The 20,868-nt window shown below is 34.3% G+C and overlaps 2 pseudogenes across 2 annotated transcripts; both read left to right on the top strand.

Annotated features, from left to right (window-relative positions):
• Nucleotides 1–11,670: 11,670 nt before the first annotated feature.
• On the top strand, nt 11,671–13,751 carry LOC143548815 (uncharacterized; annotated as a pseudogene). The gene is made up of 3 exons (XR_013138018.1): nt 11,671–12,295; nt 12,933–13,165; nt 13,538–13,751. The product of XR_013138018.1 is annotated as an uncharacterized LOC143548815 (transcript).
• An 861-nt stretch (nt 13,752–14,612) lies between these two features.
• On the top strand, nt 14,613–19,103 carry LOC143548868 (G-type lectin S-receptor-like serine/threonine-protein kinase At4g27290; annotated as a pseudogene). Its single transcript, XR_013138027.1, has 7 exons — nt 14,613–15,887; nt 15,973–16,113; nt 16,296–16,423; nt 16,564–16,774; nt 16,858–17,095; nt 17,168–17,318; nt 18,562–19,103. The product of XR_013138027.1 is annotated as a G-type lectin S-receptor-like serine/threonine-protein kinase At4g27290 (transcript).
• The last annotated feature ends 1,765 nt before the right edge of the window (nt 19,104–20,868 follow it).

The raw sequence follows: 20,868 nt of genomic DNA, 5'->3' as shown, positions 1-20,868 counted from the left end.
CAATTTTTTTTTATGAATATTAGTTTTAATTAATAAAAACTTTGTAAAGTTTTAAATAAGTTTTAATTGAGATTATTAAGATGATACATTAGTTTTATAAATTTCATATGTGATATATTTATAAATATTAAAATGATTTTATAAACAATTTCAATCTATCTAGCATATTCACCACCATACTTTTATTTGTATGCATGTGGATTGTTGAAGTCAAGTCATTTAACGCATGCATTTCTAATGTTGAGGTGTCACATTTTTTTTTTGTTTTCTTGATAACTTGTCGAGTCTTGAATATGTTAGAATTGTCGAGTCTTGAATATGTTAGAAAACCGTGCCAAGCCAAGATGATCGTGCACGATGTCGGGCACGACCGTGCACTTTCGAGAAGATGAGCCGGTGCACTGGCTGGTGCCGAGCCTAGATGTGCACGACCATGCACATTGCCAAGCACGACCGTGCATACTCCTGAGAACAAGCAGATCAAGCATGATAGTGCAGCCGATAGTGCAAGCCATGCACGACCACGCACTTTATGTGCAAGACCGTGTCAATTCAGAGAAACTGCAAATCTGGTCGGAAGAAAGTGAAACACTGACTTACTAAATTGGTGCACGATCGTGCAGTTTACGTGCACGGCCTTGCACCTCGCCCAGACAGCTTATAATCATTCATTTCTCTTTATTTGTTGTGTGCGGAGCCTTGGTGATTCTCTATCAATCTTTGCATAATTTTTAGTGTGTTTTCAAGAGAGTTTAAAGGCTTCTACCATCCTCAAGATTCATCATTCCAATCTCCAATCTTTGTTTGATTTTAGTTTCCATTCCTTTGTTATTGAATATGTTTTGTAAGCTTATTTTTAGTTTGATTGTAGTTGTATTAAGTCTTATGGGCTAATTACTTTGCTATCTAGACAATGTTGAAACTCTTGCTAATATGATATATTATCTATGCATGATTTTGATAAATTGGTGTTCTTTCAAGAATATGGTTGAATTTATGAGTTGATATTGATGGTGTTCATGCTTGTTAGAGTTGCATAACCTTGTTAGTTTTACAAATGTTTAGGAATTCATGTTGGAAAACTATGTTCTAGATGTTTGTTTGTAAACTTTGAATGTTCATGTTTTTTTTTGTTTACATTACCATGTTAGGAATGACTAGTAAAGATTAACTTGGTTGTAATATTGTTAATGAGCATGGAACATAACACTTGATATTGGAAAAATGATGAGCAGGGTCGGATTTATGACTTAACGACGGTGGGCCGGTGCCCACCATCCAGCTGCCGGAGTGCCGTGTTTTTGGGTACGTGGTAGTATATGATGAGACAAAAATCAGTTGGTGCCCACCGTTCATTTCCGCCAGTTAAGAGAGAGAGAGAGACAGAATGAAAACGGAAACGAAGATGGTGATCCGAAGCTTGGTTTTCCCGGCGATGGTTGCGTAGGTGCTTCTGTGAAGAGGTTAATTACCACTGATAAAATGAAGAGGAAAATGGACCGTGATGGTTGTTTAGTTTAACTTTGTTAAAATCTTAGCCCAAAAGCCCATTAAAAGTTTAAAATAGACCTAATTTCTTTTTTTCTTTTTTCTTCTTGTAAATGCTAGCATGGAAGACGGTGACATGTGACGGCGTTTAAGTATGTAAAGTTGCATCAGAATTTCACATTGTTTAATAATTTATTAAAAAGTAGAAAAAGGAAAGTAGTATTGAATTTAATTTGCTAGATTATTTATCTTTGTTTATTATCCTACTATTCTTTATAATTTATAATAGTTGGTTTGATACATATAAACGAAAACTAGTATGGCCCTCCGGTAGTGGCGGATGCACTTAATAAGTAGGTAACATCCGCTACCCCTCAACTTTTCGTTGGCAGTGCAATTTTTTTTTCCTTTTGAGTCGTTTTTGTATTTCGCTACCCTTGGAAAAATTTTTGCGTTACCCCTATTTGTTAAAAGGCTAGCCAATTTAAGAGTTCAAATTAAATAAAGCTCAAACAAATTTGTAGCCCAAAGCAAATAAAAACAACAAATCTTTTTTTTTCTTTTGTATAAACGATAAACATTAAACAGGAACAGACTCAGGCACAAACAAGCTCCATAGAATATCATATTTTAAAAGTTCGAATCAAATAAAGCCCAAACAAAGTTTATAGCCCAAAGCAAATAGAAATCATTAACTTTTTTTTCCTTTTTCTTGAATGAGAAACATCAAACAGAAACAAACATAATCATCATTTTGAGGTTGAAAATTTTAAAACAGTTTTGGATATACAAATTCAAGACTTGGAAATAGATTTAGTGAGGTCTTAACTAGTTTATTATAAAATATGTTTGGTTTAAATCTTGAGATTCGTTTTCCAAGATTGGCATATCTAAGATAGTGGCATTTTCGGAAATGTATCCGAATGATTTTAGTAATGAAAAAATATGGTTATTTCGAGTGATCGTATGACCTTTTATCACACTTTAAAGGAATATAATACATTTTCAAATTTGGGTGAATGTGTGACCTTGCTTGTGTAATGGCGGAAACCGGAAAGCCCATAATGTTTTCTTTTGTTTATCAAATATTGAAGCTTGCGTTGGTTTTACCGTTGCAACCGCAACCGTTGAAATATGTTTTTCTAAAATGAAACTTATCAATACGGGTTTGCGTAATCGAATGAGTGATAACTATTTATCAATGCTTTAATTTATGTAACGAAAGAGAAATGTTCGATAAAGTAAAAGAGCAGGGTGTAATGGCTCAATTTCAAGCTTTAAAAAACCGAATAGGAGAAATTTGCAACTCATGTATCATGCTTCTATTTTTGTTTCGTTTACATTGTATGAAATACGGTTAAAAAAAAATTATGAACGTTACCCCTGAGATTTATGTCTAGATCCGCCACTGCCCTCTGGTAGAAATATCTTGGTTCTTGAATGTAAGTACTAACTTGTTAAATTTGAATAATATTATATTATTTGGTTGAACCCCTCCTAATCCAATAACCCAAATATAAGGCCTACGTAATGGTTGGTTGGTCTTGTTCTTATTAGCCCAGCCCATTATTAGTACCTAATTTATTTTGTGCCCACCCTAGGAAAATTTTCTGGATCCGTCTCTGTTGATGAGTATTGTTATGATTCTTGACTTGGTGATGACTTGCTAGTTAAAGTTTCATAAGTTGATATTGATTTCATGAGTTTGGCTGGTTTAGTAATTTTAGGTGGTTAGAATGCTTGTTCATGCTAGCTTTCCTTTGATTATGAGACTTTGTTGTTTTGACAAACAAGTTAGTCTATGTTGATTTCTTGATTGAAAACCCATCATGATGTTTATTTGCTAGTATAGGTTGCTTGATTGTAATCTAGTATTTATGTTTAGATTTATAATGTTTTGCCATATCATTGCTATTTTATCATGTTAGTAGAGTGTATTCATATCTAGGTAGTTTGTTGGATTGATTGTTTTCTTGCATTTTTACTTGCTTTATGTTCATTTCATGCTAGTTTAGTTCATTAAAATTCACATTGAGATTTACTAGTCTGGTTGGTCATTTACAAAGATTTAGTACTAAAAAGTTGTCGTGTTCATCGATTGATACTAGGTTCTTGCCGACACTTTATTACAAACAATAAATTCACTTGCCTTTCGCGCGTGTGGTTTAGTTGTAGGTGAAAACCTATTTTTAAAACCCGATTTGTGTGAAACTTTTATTCAAATATATATATATATATATATATATATATATATATATATATATATATATATATATATATATATATAGAAAATGGTTCAAATAAGAATAAAGATGTCACACCCCGACCAAATGCGGCGGAACATGCCGAGGTGTAACGATTGTCCATAAGCACATGACACTAATTAAAGTGACAGTATTTAATAAACTCATTTCATTTCACAACATCGAAAATGTCACATAACAATTATCCAAAAAATAACCATAAACAAGATATCACAAAATATGGCAAATTGATATTGTTCATTTTTACGAATATCCTAAGGTCTTTGATGTCGTTTTCTTCACAATCATAAATCAACCAAGATGCAAACCTGCAACATTTCATAAAATAAAGTTTGTCAACACAAAGGTCGGTGAGCAATTCATAAGTTTAATCATATTAGTATATAATAAAGATAGCCACAAAACTTGCATACGAAACGATAAATAAAAGTGGTAATTTGGATAAATAGATATCGCTAAACACATTAGCGACACCTAGCTATAAGGGGATGCCAAATAGTCTAGGATTTTATAGTTATCGTTAATTGCATTACGTTAACGACACCTTGCTATAAGGGGATGCCAAATAGTCTAGGATTTTATAGTTCCACCAACCAAAAGCGATAAACACATAGGCATATAAGCATAGAACACCAAATCGAGCAATTATTTAGGTAAAGTATACAACTACGTTTGTGGTTTAAGATTCAAATATAAAGCATTTTGTTGAATAAGTATGAAATGTCACCCCCAAAATAAAAGATGGAAAATGGGGTATGAAGTACTCACATTCAAGTGGTAAACTTGAAAGATGATAATTTGGAAATTTGTCGGAACGACGAGTTTAACGCACAATGCCTAAAAAGAAAAGAAGTCTTGAATTTAGAAAGGTTGTCTTGAAGGTCTTTAAACAAAATAAATGTTGAGAAATGTAAATAATTAAAGTTCAAGGTTTAAAATGTGACTATTTAAGAATTTATAATAATAACTCTTTAAAAATGTAAGTTTGCTCGAAACCGGGTTAAAGTATCTAACCTTAATATTTACTCAACCTATGTTAAGTAATAAGGTGGGTAAAATGCAAGAATGCAAATCCCTTTGGAATAAAGATACTAAAACGGGTTTTTTTTATCGAGTGTTCGGGATGTCGGTTCGGGTCTTGATAATTGGTCAAACCCAAAGTCAACTTTCCAAAATATTGAATGTTATGAGATAACTCAATAAAATTTAATAAGACTTAACCAAGTATGTAGTTCCATTGTTTTAGAACTAACAACGCACGTTAAGCGAGTGTTCGGTTTTGTCGGTCCAAACTTTGTTATGAGATCAAGTTGGATCCAACATTTCCAAGTACTTAAGAAAATATTTAAAAGTCAATTTGTAACTATTGTTAAAGAAATATACAAGTCTTGATGGCTAAAAAAAACACACTTGTGTGTCTTAAGCGAGCAAGAATCGGTTTGGTTCGGTTTCCATCTTACAACAAGTTCATAGATGGTTTCCACATGTCCAAACACTAAATAACTTGTATAATAATGTACAAATAAAAAAAATACTAAAAGTTAACAGTAAAGTTTTTAAACAAAAGTTCGGTTTTCGGTTCGGATCGTGTTTCGGGTTAAGACCGAGGTAAGATTCTACAAACCCATAACCAGAGAATTTGTAAAAATGATTTTAGAAACTTAGATCTAACACTAAGTATGTTTAAACAAACAAAATTAGTAATAAAGTTCGGTTTACGGTTTATAGCTATTTACGGTTAAACCGAAGCATAGACTTTTAAAAACCCAAAACCATGGAACTTGTAAACATGACCAACAAACTAAAATAAGCAAGATTAATATGTATGAACAAGTTATATAGATGTATATATATCAAGGACACGACGTCCTCCATGAAGCCTTGCCTTATGGGGTCCGAAACCTCACCGACCGGAATCGGAGAAGTAACTACCAAAGGTAAACAAGGGGTGTATATTATATATATGTTGCACAACCATAAACAAGTATTAATAAGGCTACATACACTAATTAAGATGAAAGACCAAAATCCTTCAAGAACACTTAAGAAGATAACCTTGAATCTTTGATGTTTGAGAGAGTTTTTTTTTTTTTTTTGGAGTTGTAGCAAGGGAAAATGAAGAGGAAATGTTGTGTATATATAGGGTAATGTTGGTGGTCAAATATGGGTGTGAGACAGAAGAGTTTTCATGCAAAATGGATCAAGACAAAAACACAAAACAACAAAAAAATAAATAAATAAATAAATAAATAAAAATAAAAATAAAAATAGGATGTTTTAAAGACCCAACAAGTGTGAAACAATATTGTAACATAAATCCATTATTTTGATTATAGCATAAGCTTCGGTTTACAAATCGGGTCGGTTTACATAATAAACAAATACAAAAATGAATACAAACAAGACCCGAAATTGACGAATGTCACAAAAGAGTTTCCTAGGAATAGTAAGAACCAATAGATTTTTGACATGTGGCATTATAACCTATGGTGAAAGAATAATTCTAGAAAACTATGTCGGTTATAATGGTGAAAGAGTAATTCTAGGAAACTATGTCAGTTTTTTGTAATTTTAAATCTCAACCATTGATTAACATGATCCAATGGCTATGATTTATTTCTAGTCTTCCTAGGAAACTACTTCTTTTTACTATAACCCTCCCCTATATATATATATATATATATATATATATATATATATATATATATTTTCACGCACGTCAGTCTCTCATTTGGGCCAATGGATACTTGATCAAGGAGATACCATGATTCCCGAGAGTTTTAAGCTGATAGCTGCACTTTGCTAGATAAGGACGACTTATCACTCAACTCTATAAGAAGGCCTTCATCACTTTGTAGGGGAGAACATTATGTTAAAATTATACTTTAATTTCCAATTTAATCATCCATCATATTTCCAATGTTATTTTTGTTCTATTTATCATGTTTGGCTGTTGGTTCAACACCCCCTTCTTTTCATGGGCTTATCAAGCTGGATTCATGGGCTAATCTTCATGGTTCGTTGGCTAGTTTAGGTTTACTCATTACTTTCAATCCACGCTTCCCGCAGTCGGAACCCTACATGTCTTTCCTATCTCCAAACGATCAATTCCTTCAATTAAGGATTCAATCTCTCAAATTGATCATATGCCTGGAATATAAAATGAGCCTTGATTGATTCGTTAAGTGATAGCATTCTTTATCAATACAGTCTTTTTTGTATTTCAATCGGTTTCATCCGATTAGGTTTTCTCCGACTAAGCTTGGATTCTTTGTTTTCAAGTATTGTAATTCCTAATTCAATAAAACCATCTTTCTGACACTTCATAGATGAGGTTTTATGTTGTATATTTGCGTACCTGGATGATGAATTCAATCAATGATGCAAACCTATAATCTTGATTTCAATCTTGGTTTTTTGAACAATTGCTTGGATTAATCTCTGAATCGTGAATCACTTTCAGATAAACCTATTTGCGGGTTACACGCAATGATTTATCGGATAAGACAGAGATTTCTTTTGATGGAATTGGATTTTGATTGTTCTTGATGAAGATCCAAAGAGAACCAAGTAACCGTCGTTCTCTCTTTTCCATCTTTTTGCGATCGAAAGTTATCAGGAAATATCGATCTATTTATTTGATCAATTATCACATGAGCCCAAACATTAATTAAGTCCACTTCACATACCACTTAAGCCCAAGTGAATAAATAACAAACCCAGTGCATTGCAAAGCCCAAATAACCTATAGGATTAAATCGAGCCCGCACTCCTACGTCACCTAACTCGTTTAATCTCTAACGTTATTTCCTCGATTGACAAGTTAATCCAATAACACTAAATAACCAATAATCCTCCCCCATTTTAGTGATATCCATGATTAACTTAACCATCCTCACATAAACACAAACACTATGCATAAATGTATATGTCCTATGGATTGAATTTTTATCTTAGTATTTACACGTACAAATATTAGAATATCTTGGGTGTCGCTATGGATTGAACCCAAGTTATCCATTTTTAATACTTGTAGGTAAATACACACGCGTTTCAAATCCAAATTCCACTTGACACTATATTTTACTAGCCTGTGTCCCAATCCTTCAAAGAATATATCAAAGCTCAAGTCCAAAGCTTCTTGAAGCGGCTAAACTTCATATTCTTATAGGTAGTTCATTATTCTTGCACCCGCACTGCAATTTATCAATGAACTATTAAGAAGCTATACTTCAACCTACTTTATCTTGCGGTCCGGACACATACCTTGGGATGATTATAATAATGTGTTCCAATATCGTTATGACAAGCTTGCCACATTGAATTCAGCATCTAACGTTGTCTTAGATGGGAATTAGGTGTCTTGACATAGGATATTAAAGTATGGACTTTAAACCCATCCCCCATGACTGATATGTTCTCGAGATCTCTTCCTAACTCTTTAGTTAAATCATCAGCCAAATTATACTCATAAATTACAAACTCAACAGATATCACATCTTGCATGATGAGCTCATGAATCATGCTACGTATAATATATAACCGTCTAGACATTTCATTATACATCTAACTATAACCCATAGTCAGCACTATCCCATATGATAGATTTTGGTGATATCGGTTTGACCACAATGGAATTTCATAATAATAGTTTCTTAGTCATTCAACCACTTTAATCAGTTGTTGCAAATGCTAGAAATTCACATTCCAATGTCAAGGGATGCAAATTCATTCCTTAATTACCTAAGACATGAAACCTTCTCCAAAAGAAAATACACATCCATAGTTAAGCAATTTATTTACTGCTTGCCAGTGATGTGAGCTTGGATTACTAGTGTATTTGCTCAACCTTCCCACTGCATATGCTATATCTGGTCTTGTACTAACCATAGCATACATCAAACATCCAATTAACTTTGAATACTCTAATTGTGAAATAGAATCTCTGTGATTAGAAATAAACTTGATATTAGGATCTATAGGATTGCTAATCGAAGAATAATCAAACTGACTGAATTTCTTCAATACTTTCTCAATGTAATGAGATCAAGCCATAGCTACCATTGTTACTCCTTTTTATTATTATACATTAGGATAACATTAACCTCCCCCAGATCCTTTATATTAAAATTAGAATATAATAATCTCTTTGTCTTGTTAATCACTCAAATCCAAGTAATATCAAGGAATTGATCATTTCCTTTAAGATTCTAATTTTCTTTTCATTCTAAAATAATTCACATGATCTAACCTGACATGTCACAGTATATACAAATAGTCTACCCTGCTTTACGATGATGCCATACAAACAGATTCAAATACCAAACTGAACATTAATATTAATTTGCCATGATACAGATATTCAAATCCAAAAGATTTCACGTCGAGATAAGATAAACTTCTCTGACGCAACAAGAGATTCTTTGTAATCTCTAAAATATACAACACATAATCCAAAACAAATGTCTTCCACAAATAAATACAAGTCTTCAACCGGTTCAAATTCTTCAATCAATTTTAAATCCTTGCATACATGACTCGTATCACCCAAGTCTACCCACCATGCAGGCATGTCATCCTGTACATAAGATAAAGAAATAAACGACAAATAATTCTCAGCCGAACTATTTTAGAAACCATTGAACTTTTTATGTCCAATAATAAACCAAAAACAGGGTCTCGTTTATTCCACACCCAGCGGGTTTTTCTCGACTTGTATTCCTCTAATGGGCTTATAATTACTTGATTCGTGGCCCATCAACTCCATGTGTGTACCATTTGACAACTAATTAATAATATTTTATTTCATTCAAACCATAAAATAAACATTGTTTTTTTGGGACAAAACCTTTTGTGTTTTACATAAAATTAACATGTCCCATATGAATTCTTGAATCAACTGCAAACTCATAAGTTTCGTCATATTTAAAGCAAATATTGGTAAACATACCTTTTGAAGCGTGCGGGTTATTTGACCACTTGGACCCGCCCCATTAAACTTGTTTCCATTTGCCATCTTCACTTGATAATCTCTCCAGATTAAACTTATTAAAGTTTCCGGATTTGTCATTATCTTCAACCATATTAACCGATGATTGGCCCATTTCCGAATTTTAAAATATTTGACTTTTTGCATACAAAAGCATCTTTATGTTAATACACATACTTGGAATGAAGGAAGAAGCATCATGAAAAACCCAAACAGTAAATAAAAAAGCAACATATACGGAATTTGTGCACAACGTTTACAGGTTAATCACCAAAGACCAGAAGCGATTCTTAATGTTTACACACATTACATTTACATACATTAACCATATTCCCTTTCATCTCTATATAAAGGTTGGTGTTTTGCATGATCCTATTGGTCATACACGCTTTTTATTATAATAAAATTTTAAAGAAATAGATAAATTTGATCCATTACTCCATTCGAATCATGTATGCATGCACTCTAATATTTAATAAAATGCACTTATCAATTTCTATGTATAATTTATAATACAGCCAAAAAATGCAAAAAGCATTTCCATCCAATAATTTATATATCAGAAGGCATTAGTCCAATACTTATCAAGAATTCAGAATCTGAAATTCATAATTCTTATTTTTTTCTTTTGTATGAATATAACCGCTTATATTCGGTTTTCCATTCTAGTAATTATCATCTGGAAATTCAAATATAGATTTACTAAAATGCATGCATTTAAACACTGATACAAAGCCTTTTCATGATATTCATGTATTAAGTAGTAAGAAACAGATACTACACTCAAATTTCTAACAATAGAATTGCAACGATCTGGATTTTGCAAATAAACCATTGCTTATTATTATATTATCCGATCATTTAATCTATAAACTTTAATCCCTACGACATTATTTCATCTATTAAATCACTATACGTGAAATTAGGGTTTCAAGAACAACTTATATCGACATCAGGATTCTTAATCTTGATATTCATCTTAATCTAACAATCTATTAATCACCAATAATTTACGAATTAGGGTTTCATCAAATATCAGTTAAACCAGACAAATTACCATAACAGAAAATTGAAATCAATAATCAAAATTAAACCCAATAGGTTTATCTTTGTTGTATATTTGCGTACCTGGATGATGAATTCAATCAATGATGCAAACCTGTAATCTTGATTTTAATCTTGGTTTCTTGAACAATTGCTTGGATTAATCTCTGAATCGTGAATCACTTTCAGATAAACCTATTTGCGGGTTACACGCAATGATTTATCGGATAAGGCAGAGATTTCTGTTGATGGAATTGGATTTTGATTGTTCTTGATGAAGATCCAAAGAGAACCAAGTAACCGTCGTTCTCTCTGTTCTATCTTTTTGCGATCGAAAGTTATCAGGAAATATCGATCTATTTATTTGATCAATTATCACATGAGCTCAAACATTAATTAAGTCTACTTCACATACCACTTAAGCCCAAGTGAATAAATAACAAACCCAGTGCATTACAAAGCCCAAATAACCTATAGGATCAAATCGAGCCCGCACTCCTACGTCACCTAAATCGTTTAATCTCTAACGTTATTTCCTCGATTGACAAGGTAATCCAATAACACTAAATAACCAACATTTTATGCACCACATTTCAAACAACTATTGTCTGTACTCTATGCTCTGTACGACCAGAGAATTGTATTTGATATGCTTGATAACTATTGTCTACCAACATAACCTTATCTCATGAAGCGTAGACCGTGTTTAGATCTGCTTTCAGTATAACCTATAAACCAAACAATCCAATATGCTCAAAAAGTTCCTATACTAACAACCTAAAAATCCATCAAAAAAACCGACTACAAAACCAAACTAATAATCACTTTAAATCCTAAACACCACCAACACATTGACACCAAGATTAAACACAATCCCAACAATGAATCTTTCAATTTTTGGCACGAGCCTCATCTTCTCTCCCAACCATATTCCCATCAAGAACACTCCATCGCACCATCTTCTTCAAACCCATTTCATGTTCTTCACTTCCACACACACCCACTTCACCAAACCCTTTATTCCTTCGCCCACCAATCTTCACCACCACCCTCTCAGACCTCACAATGTTTCAAATTTGGGCCAAAACCCTAGCCTCATCAATCGGCTCATCATTCGCCGAAACCGACAACGGCCCGGACGCCGAAACCCTCCACCGAGAACTCCATTGGCTCATCCAAGACACCCTCCAAAACCCTGATCAGTTATCGCCCGAATTCGATAAATTCAATGTCGAAAGTGTTAAAGTTTTGGGACTTGGTGTTGTGTGTGGAAGAAGGGGTTTTGATTCCGAGGCCCGAAACTGAGTTAATTGTGGATTTGGTTGAGGGTGTGGTTAAAGGGAATGGGGATTTGAAAGATGGTGTTTGGGTGGATCTTGGGACGGGGAGTGGGGCGATTGCGATTGGGATTGGACGGACGTTGGGGGATGATGGGACGGTTGTTGCGGTTGATGTTAGTCCTGTTGCTGTTCGGGCTGCTTCGTTTAATGTTGAAAGGTATAATTTGCAGGTAATTTGGGTATTCGTTTTACATTTGATTAGATACAAATGAATTAATAGGTGTAAATGAATGAGTCGAGACGAGCCAGGTTGGGCTCGGAATTGGCTCGCTTAATTTAACGAGTTGAAGTATTGAGTTTGAGTTTGGCTGGTAAATAGCGTGCTTTGGCTCGTTAAAAGCTCGAGCGGGCTCGGCCCTTTAATCTTAACGAGTTGAAATATTAAGCTTGAGCTCGGCTGGTAAAAAGCTCAGCCTGGTTTGGCCCGTTTATTTTAACGAGTTGTAATGACTCAAGCTCGGTTGGTAAAAAAAAGATAATTTAATATTTTTACATTTAATGATATAGAAAAGAAAAAAAATTTATTTTGACATACATATAATGCATAATTAATAAACTACAATGTTTATAACTTTTTATATATTAAATTTGGGTTATAGTTTATGACTACTGTTTATGTATATAAAAATTTGGTCGTTAATTTGAACGAAGCAACAAGCCAGCTAAATGAGCCTAACGTCTGAGCCAACAAGCTGAGCTGTGCCTTGGCTCGGGCTCAGCTCATTTATAAATGATTCGTCTCTGAGCGAGCCACGAGCTTCTTTAATAGCCCTACAACTTAACAAAAAATTTCCTGGTTCGTGTCAGGATAAAGTTTGTGTAAAGCAAGGGTCATGGTTTGAACCGTTGAGCGGGTTTGAAGGTAAAATTGCAGGGCTTGTAAGCAATCCGCCCTACATTCCGAGTGGACACATTAACGGGCTCCAAGCAGAAGTTGGTAGACATGAACCGATACTGGCGTTAGATGGTGGTCGAGATGGCTTGTCTGATCTTCTGCATATTTGCAATGGTGCTTCTGTTATGCTAAAATCTGGTGGATTTTTGCCTTTGAGGTAATGATTTAGTTATTATATTTAATGTAATATTAAAAAGCGGTGATTTTGATCCGTTTAGTTAAGAAGATTTGTTTTGGGTTGCGTTTTTAGTCGAACGGGCCAGATTTATTGAATTCAAAATTTTTAGTTAAAACTAAGTGGAATGTGGCAAATGGTGAAACAAGATTGTTTTGATGATGTTTATCCAGATTGGGCTTAATGCTTGGGCTTGGGCCCAGATAAGATCCAGCCCATTGGACCTAACCCGATTGACCCGATTTGTTTAGAACTGCAACGACAAGACCTGTTTTGACCTGCTATCAAGATGCCATTTGATGCGTTTAACTTTTCATGCCAATTTTACCATCTTATTTGTGATTTTTGGTTGCAGACGAACGGTGAAGATCGGTGCAGGTTTCTTGTAGATCATATGAAATCTGTTCATAAAGACAGCTTTTACGATCTCAAGATTGTATCAGATTTTGCTGGAATCAAGCGTTTTGTAACCGGGATCAGATTATGAATTATTAAAACTTTACTTGTAAGATGTAACATTATTGCTGTTCATTTCTTAAAAGATGCACGAGTTTTTTTGTTTTACATGAACATTTTGACCTGCATAATTATGAATATGTTCATTTGGGTTTTTTTCCAAACGGGTCGAGTTAGAAAGTATAACTAATAGGTGGATGCGCTGGAAGTCGAGTGGACACATGGCACTTGTTCTAAGCTGAAACGAAGGCCCATAGAACCTATTAAAAGTGGTGGCCTGTATGAACCCCCCCCCCCCCCCCAAAAAAAAAAAAACACACACACACATATGGTGGAAAGTTAACATCATCATCCTGACTAACCTTTCGCCACTTTTAACGTTATTTTCACGAGATCAGTAAAATAACGTCAAAATTAGTGCAATTTTACTTTTGCCTCCCAAGGGTTCACACATATATACATTATATATTGGAAAGTTAACGTACAAGCTAAATGTTCAAATCAAGTAGTGTAATTACATATACAAATAGTGTAATTATATATACAATAGGGTAATTATACTGCAGTGTAATTACACTACATTATAATTACACTATATTGTATATATAATTTCACTACTTGATTCTTATAGTTAGTACGTTAATTTAATTTGTATTTCATTCAAACCCTATATTATTATTATTATTAAACTGCCCCTTTAACATTAATGGATGCCTACCCTGGTGGCTGGAGCCGACGTTTGTACCTCAAGCTATTAAAGTTGAAAAAAGTTATTTGTTTAAAATACATAAAAAATTCAAAGCCATCAAAATGGACTTCTGCTTTAGGCTAAATCGTTGTCCATAGGACCACCTTCCAGTCAATGGCATTGAAAATGTACTTGTGTATCTTATTTTCAAAACTGAATCAGAATGTTTTCATTTTGATATTATATTTTTAAAGTGATACTGATAATAGGATGATGGAGGAAAGCAGTTTGATCAAGACCAAGTTGATCTTTCGCTTTCTTGCTGTATTTTATGCATCAACAACTTGTACCTTTGCGGTAGACACCTTGTCCGTAAACCAAACCGTTAGATATAACGAAACCATCGTTTCCCCGAAAGAAACCTTTGAACTCGGTTTCTTTCGCCCCTGTAAGTCGATGAACATTTATTATGTAGGAATTTGGTACAAGAAAATACCAAACCGAACCGTTGTATGGGTAGCCAATAGGAACACGCCACTCGTGCACACCTCTTGCGAGTTAACTCTCACCCTTCATGGAGCTCTCATTATCCGGGACGCCCCCAAGGGCGATATAGTATGGTCCTCGTCAACCACGACTGTGAATAATCCGATCGCTCGGCTTCTAGATACCGGCAACTTTATAATTCAAAATCAAGAAAATCCCATATGGCAAAGTTTTGACAATATGACAGACACTTTACTCCCCGGAATGAAGTTAGGCTGGGATTTGGTTACGGGGACCGACAGATACTTAACGTCGTGGAAATCCGTCGATGATCCTGCGGTCGGTGAGTTTTCGTTCAGGATTAATGCCAGCGGTTACCCTCAGATATTCATCTGGGAAGGCCAGAAAATAATATTCAGGGGAGGTTCGTGGAACGGGCTCAGGTTTACCGGGATTTCTCAGTTGAAACCGAACCCGTATTACAGCTTCACCTTTGTTATTAATGAGAAAGAAATATACTACCAATATAGTCTTATAGACACTTCAGCCATTACTCGGCTGCTGTTACAAATAAATGGTCTAATAGATCACTTCTTCTGGATTGGTAGCAGAAACGAATGGAACCCTTATTTGAACCGACAAAACGAAATCTGTGATGAATACGCTTTGTGTGGGAAGTTCGGGAGCTGCAACGTTGGCAAGTCTCCAGTTTGTGAATGTTTAAACGGGTTTGAACCCGCATCTCCTGATCAATGGAAAATTACCGATTGGTCAGACGGGTGTCGACATATTACCCTTTGGATTGTGACCCGGGGGAAGGGTTCAACAAGTATTTAAATTTGAAGTTACCCGACACGCGGGAGTCGTGGTATAATCGGACCATGACCCTTGTAGAATGTGAGAAGATGTGTAAAAGTAATTGTTCGTGTACTGCGTACACATATACGAATATATCAGGGACAGCGAGTGGCTGCTTGTTATGGTTTGGTGGCCTAACTGATATAAGAACATTTGCTGAAGGCGGTGACACTCTTTATATACGATTGTCAGCTTCTGAGTTAGGTAATTAAAACGATATTTTAATTTTCGTTAGTAACTTTATAAATATCTGTCTAAATGTCAATTTAATTAACACATTTTCGTACAGACTCGATAGAATACACAAGAAGCAGCTCAAATTCGGGGAGAAGAATACTAGTTATTGTCCCCGTATCAGTTGTGGTCTTGGTCATACTAGTTTGTGTATGCTTGTTTTACCGTTATAATAGGAAGAAGCGGCTGCAGAAAGGTATTTCTCTACTAATGAATCACATTTTTACTACAAAAATTATTTTTAAATTATATATTTCTCTAATTTAGTTTAATATATAATTTGATGAATCAACTCATATAAAACACCTATCTTGTCACTTGTATGTACCTGCAATTTTACTAGTTTCTCTAATAGAAGCTGCGGTTTTCTTTTTAAAGGCAAAAATGGAAGTGGTGAAGAAGATCTAGAGCTACCGGTATTTGGTTTGTCTGCAATACTTAAAGCGACCAACAACTTTTCAATGAACAACAAACTTGGAGAGGGCGGTTTTGGACCCGTTTACAAGGTATCATATCACTCCATATTCTTCTATTAAGTGCATATGGTGTTCATGTGTTAGTGTAAGACTGAAACATGTCGCGTTCGAAGATGTATAGAACCTTTTCATGCCATACTTTATACTTATCTTAAAAAGTTATATGTCAGGGTGTACTCGAAGACGGACAAGAAATAGCAGTGAAGCGGCTAGCAAAAACGTCCACTCAAGGAGTTCATGAGTTCATGAATGAAGTCATCTCGATATCTAAACTACAACATCGGAATCTGGTCAAGCTCATGGGCTGCTGCATAGAGGGAGCTGAAATGATGTTGATCTATGAATACATGCCAAACAAAAGCCTCGATTCCTTCATATTTGGTAAATGGAACAATAATCAAACTAGCTAAAACATAGAAAATTTTCACAGCAATGGCCTAACCTAAACTTCTAACTATTTGCAGATAAAACGCAAAGCGAACTTTTTGATTGGCCAGCGCGTTACCACATTATCGATGGAATTGCTCGTGGACTTCTTTACCTTCACCAGGATTCTAGGCTCAGAATCATACATAGAGATCTCAAAGCGAGCAATATATTGCTTGACAAGGATATGAACCCGAAGATATCAGATTTTGGTTTGGCTAGAACTTTTGGAGGAAATCAAAAGGAGGCAAACACAAACCGAGTGGTTGGCACATAGTGAGATTCACCTACCGTAACCTCATTCAAGTTTATTTAGTAAACACTCGCGTTAACTTTGATTCTTCACAGTGGCTACATGGCACCAGAGTATGCAGCAAGGGGTATCTTTTCGATAAAATCAGACATATATAGCTTTGGCGTATTGGTGCTAGAAATTGTGTGTGGGGAAAAAAACAAAGATTTTTCTCATGAGGAGCATTGCAACAACCTTATTGGACATGTAAGTTTCGGCCGTTTAATATTGAGATGGAAATTTGTATAAAACAATCTAAAATCTAAAATGCTTTGCTTTTATTTTAAAGGGATATTGGATTTTAATAACCCGAATTTTGTCCTATTGGCTGACATTAAGCCAGACTTTAAAAATATACCACAGCAGTCTCAAGTTTCGACCTATTGGCTGTCAACGAGCTTTCCACTAACGGGTTTCCGTTAGTTTTTGGTGACGTGGATTATGACGTGTACTGCTTGTGTGGTAAAAAAAATATTTTTTAAATAAAATAAAATTTTCTAACCAAAATAAGAGAACCGAACCACCTTTTCTAATAAAAATAAATGAAAGAACTACTTTTCAACCACTTTTTTAACAAACATAAACAAACTGAACTACGTTTCTAACAAAAATAAATGAACTGAACCACTTTTTTTTTAACAAAAATAAGCGAACAGAACAACTTTTTTTTTTTTAAATAAACAAACCAAACCACTTTTTGTTCTTTTTATAACAAAAATCAACGAACCAAACCACTTTTTTTTTTAACCAAAATCAACAAACCGAACCATTTTTTTTTAACAAAAATCAACTAACCAAACCACTTTTTTTTAACAAAAATTACTAACCGAATTACCTTTCTAATAATAAACTCAGGTCGAGAGAGTTTGGGTTAGATGGCGTTTCGGGTCGGAAGTGGTTCATGTCAGAACAGTGGCGGCGGTTTGGTTTGTTTATTTTTGTTAAAAACAAGTGGTTCGATTTGCTTATTTTTGTTAGAAAAGTAGTTCGGTTCGTTTATTTTAGTTAGAAAATTTTAATTTTAATTTAAAAATATCTTTTTTTTACCACATAAGCAGTCCACGTCACTATTTTTGCAACATCATCATACACGTCACCATCTATGTCATCAAAAACTAAGGCAATCTTACCCCGTTAGTGAAAAGCTCATTGACGGCCGATATGTTGAAACTTGAGACTGTTGTGGTACATTTATAAAATTTGAGTTAGCACTGGCCAATGAAACAAAGTTTGGATTATTAATTTAAATAATTATCTTCGTATTCACCCATATAAAGTAATCTAGTTAAATAATTATTATTATTGAAACTTTGAAATCCTTCGAGAATACCAAAAAATAAAATCCTTCGAAGATGATCAGAAATGAAATCTTTTTTTTTATTTCTTCAAATAACTATTACCAAAATAGAAATGATAACAAAGTTGGTTACTCGTCTATTGTTCGTGGCAGGCATGGGGACTCCATAATGAAGATAGATCCTTGCAGTTAGTTGCCAAGTGTCTAGGTGAATCAATCAACGTGTCTCAGGTTCTACGGTCAATTCATGTTGGTTTGTTGTGTGTTCAACGTCACCCCGAAGATCGACCAACAATGACTAGTGTGATCCTGATGTTAGGGGGTGAGGGTCCATTGCCTTCACCCAGTGAACCAGGATTTTACGTTGGAAAATCTACACAAGATACCACTCGATCTACAAGTTCATATGGAGCAAGTTCGAACAATGAGCTAAGCATTACAACGTTGAATGGCAGATAAAATGAAAGTTGCAGGCATTAAAATCATCTTACCACATAGGTGATTAATGATTATAAATCAGAACCTGCTTGTATACCAAGATTCTTAAACGAGGACGCATCTCGTGACTGCTACAAGATGAACAAATGGCCGGTATTCTATCATCGGCATTCCTAGATTTCGCTACTGGTCCAACTTGGTTCTCGTGAGGTGTGTTTTCAAGGTTGCAACGGGCGTGCTTAGGTACTTAACTTTTATATTTTTGGTAATCTTCATTATGTTCATATATCCTCTTGATCCATAGTTGTAAACAATGTAAATCGCCACCAAGAAAAGTGGGGAGCCTCTGTATTTATAATAAAATAACAATTACAATTTAATACAATGAGTTACCATGATATCTATGGACTTTGTAGCGGAACGATGGTGGACCAAGGCGTAGCATAGACCGAAAGTATTCAAATTGTGCACGGGAAAGACATTTGGTGAAGATATCAGTCACTTGACGCTTCGTTGGAACTTGTATACAACTTCCCTGAAGATACTAGCTTCCGAATTTAGTGCCGATCTAAGTCAATATGTTTCGTTTGTGTGAAATTAGATTTTGAGCCAAAAATACCGAAGTCCGGCTGTCACAACCTCCAGGGTTCATTGATCCGTATGCACCACGATATGTGTGCAAGTTACGCCGTTCTTTATACGGTCTTAAACAGGCTATGAGGTCGCGGTTCAACAGGTTTACTCTGTTATTATAAAGAGTTCAATAGCAGTGTGTGCCACAATTCTTTATTTGTCTATCGACACTGTTCCGAGATTGCTCACTTACTTTATGTGGATGACATTCTTGTTACCGAGTCATCACAGGTTTTAGTCCATCGAGTTTACGAACTACTTTCGGTAACTGTTCTTTTGGAGCTTCATGTTTCCCTGCGCCATGCGACGATTGTCTACTTTAATTTAATAGAAATGCAGATTGCCTATTTAAATCATGATTCCGCAACATTGGACAATTTTGAGTTATTCTCAGTATTTTAATTATATTTTGTATTATTTAATTGTAAAGTCATTCAAAGTCACATTCGAAAATCTTTTGGTAAGAATAGCTTGGTATATATTATGCACAAGAAACGTGCCTAAAAATATCTTCCTTTTTTTTATGATTCATACTTTTCAAAATTGCAAGAACGATTGTTGAATTGGATGGATGCTTAGAATGGTTATTAAGACTTATTTGTATATTTTGATGTGTTATTGTTCTAGTTGGTTGATTTTATATTAATTTTATAGACACTAAAACTGATCCTTTCATTTGTCGACTTTATAAAGTAATATAAAGTATATCTATTTACATCATACTGTAAAAGTCAATGTTTAAAAAGTAGAACAAATTATTTATAATTATATTTCATATACGGAAAAAAGACAAATGTGTAATCAAAGAATGATTGCATTGAATTATTTTGTTTAATATAACGGTTTGATTGTTTTTTTTAATAATCACCAACTAACTATTATTTTATATCTATATTATTAGCCTATGGGCATGGTTCTTAACGATGAGCTAATTGTAACAATTGTTGGAATATCTATTTTTTAAGTGTTCCAACTACCTACTATTTTATTTATATTTCTAGTCTATGCTCATGCTTAATTGACAATAAACTAATCTATTAAAATTATTATGTACATAGTATTCTGTATTCATTATATCATATTATATTATAATGAAACTTAATTAATTTGATATGATTTGCGGCTACCTTAAAAGACTATTTTTTAATGTGAGATGTGTGAGATGTTTATTTGTGTTGATGGAGAGGTCTAAGGGCAGGATGTTACTAGAGAAGCCACTTGTGTGAGGACCCGTGTGCAAATGCAAGGTCAGGCATGGTGAGTGAAAGAGACATAGAAAATAGAGTGATGCATGTGGGAAAAAGAATGAGAGAAAAGCAGATAAGCGGACATAAAATTAGTAAGACTATAATGCTTTTACCGTTGCAAATGATATAATATGATCAGAAA

This window comes from Bidens hawaiensis, unplaced genomic scaffold (genome assembly GCF_021521415.1).
Source record: "Bidens hawaiensis isolate Kalapana, Puna unplaced genomic scaffold, B.hawaiensis_p1.1 tig00000945_1, whole genome shotgun sequence".
Lineage (NCBI taxonomy): Eukaryota > Viridiplantae > Streptophyta > Magnoliopsida > Asterales > Asteraceae > Bidens > Bidens hawaiensis.
The sequence above is the reverse complement of the archived record's forward strand: the minus strand, read 5'-3'. Positions and strand labels throughout refer to the sequence as shown.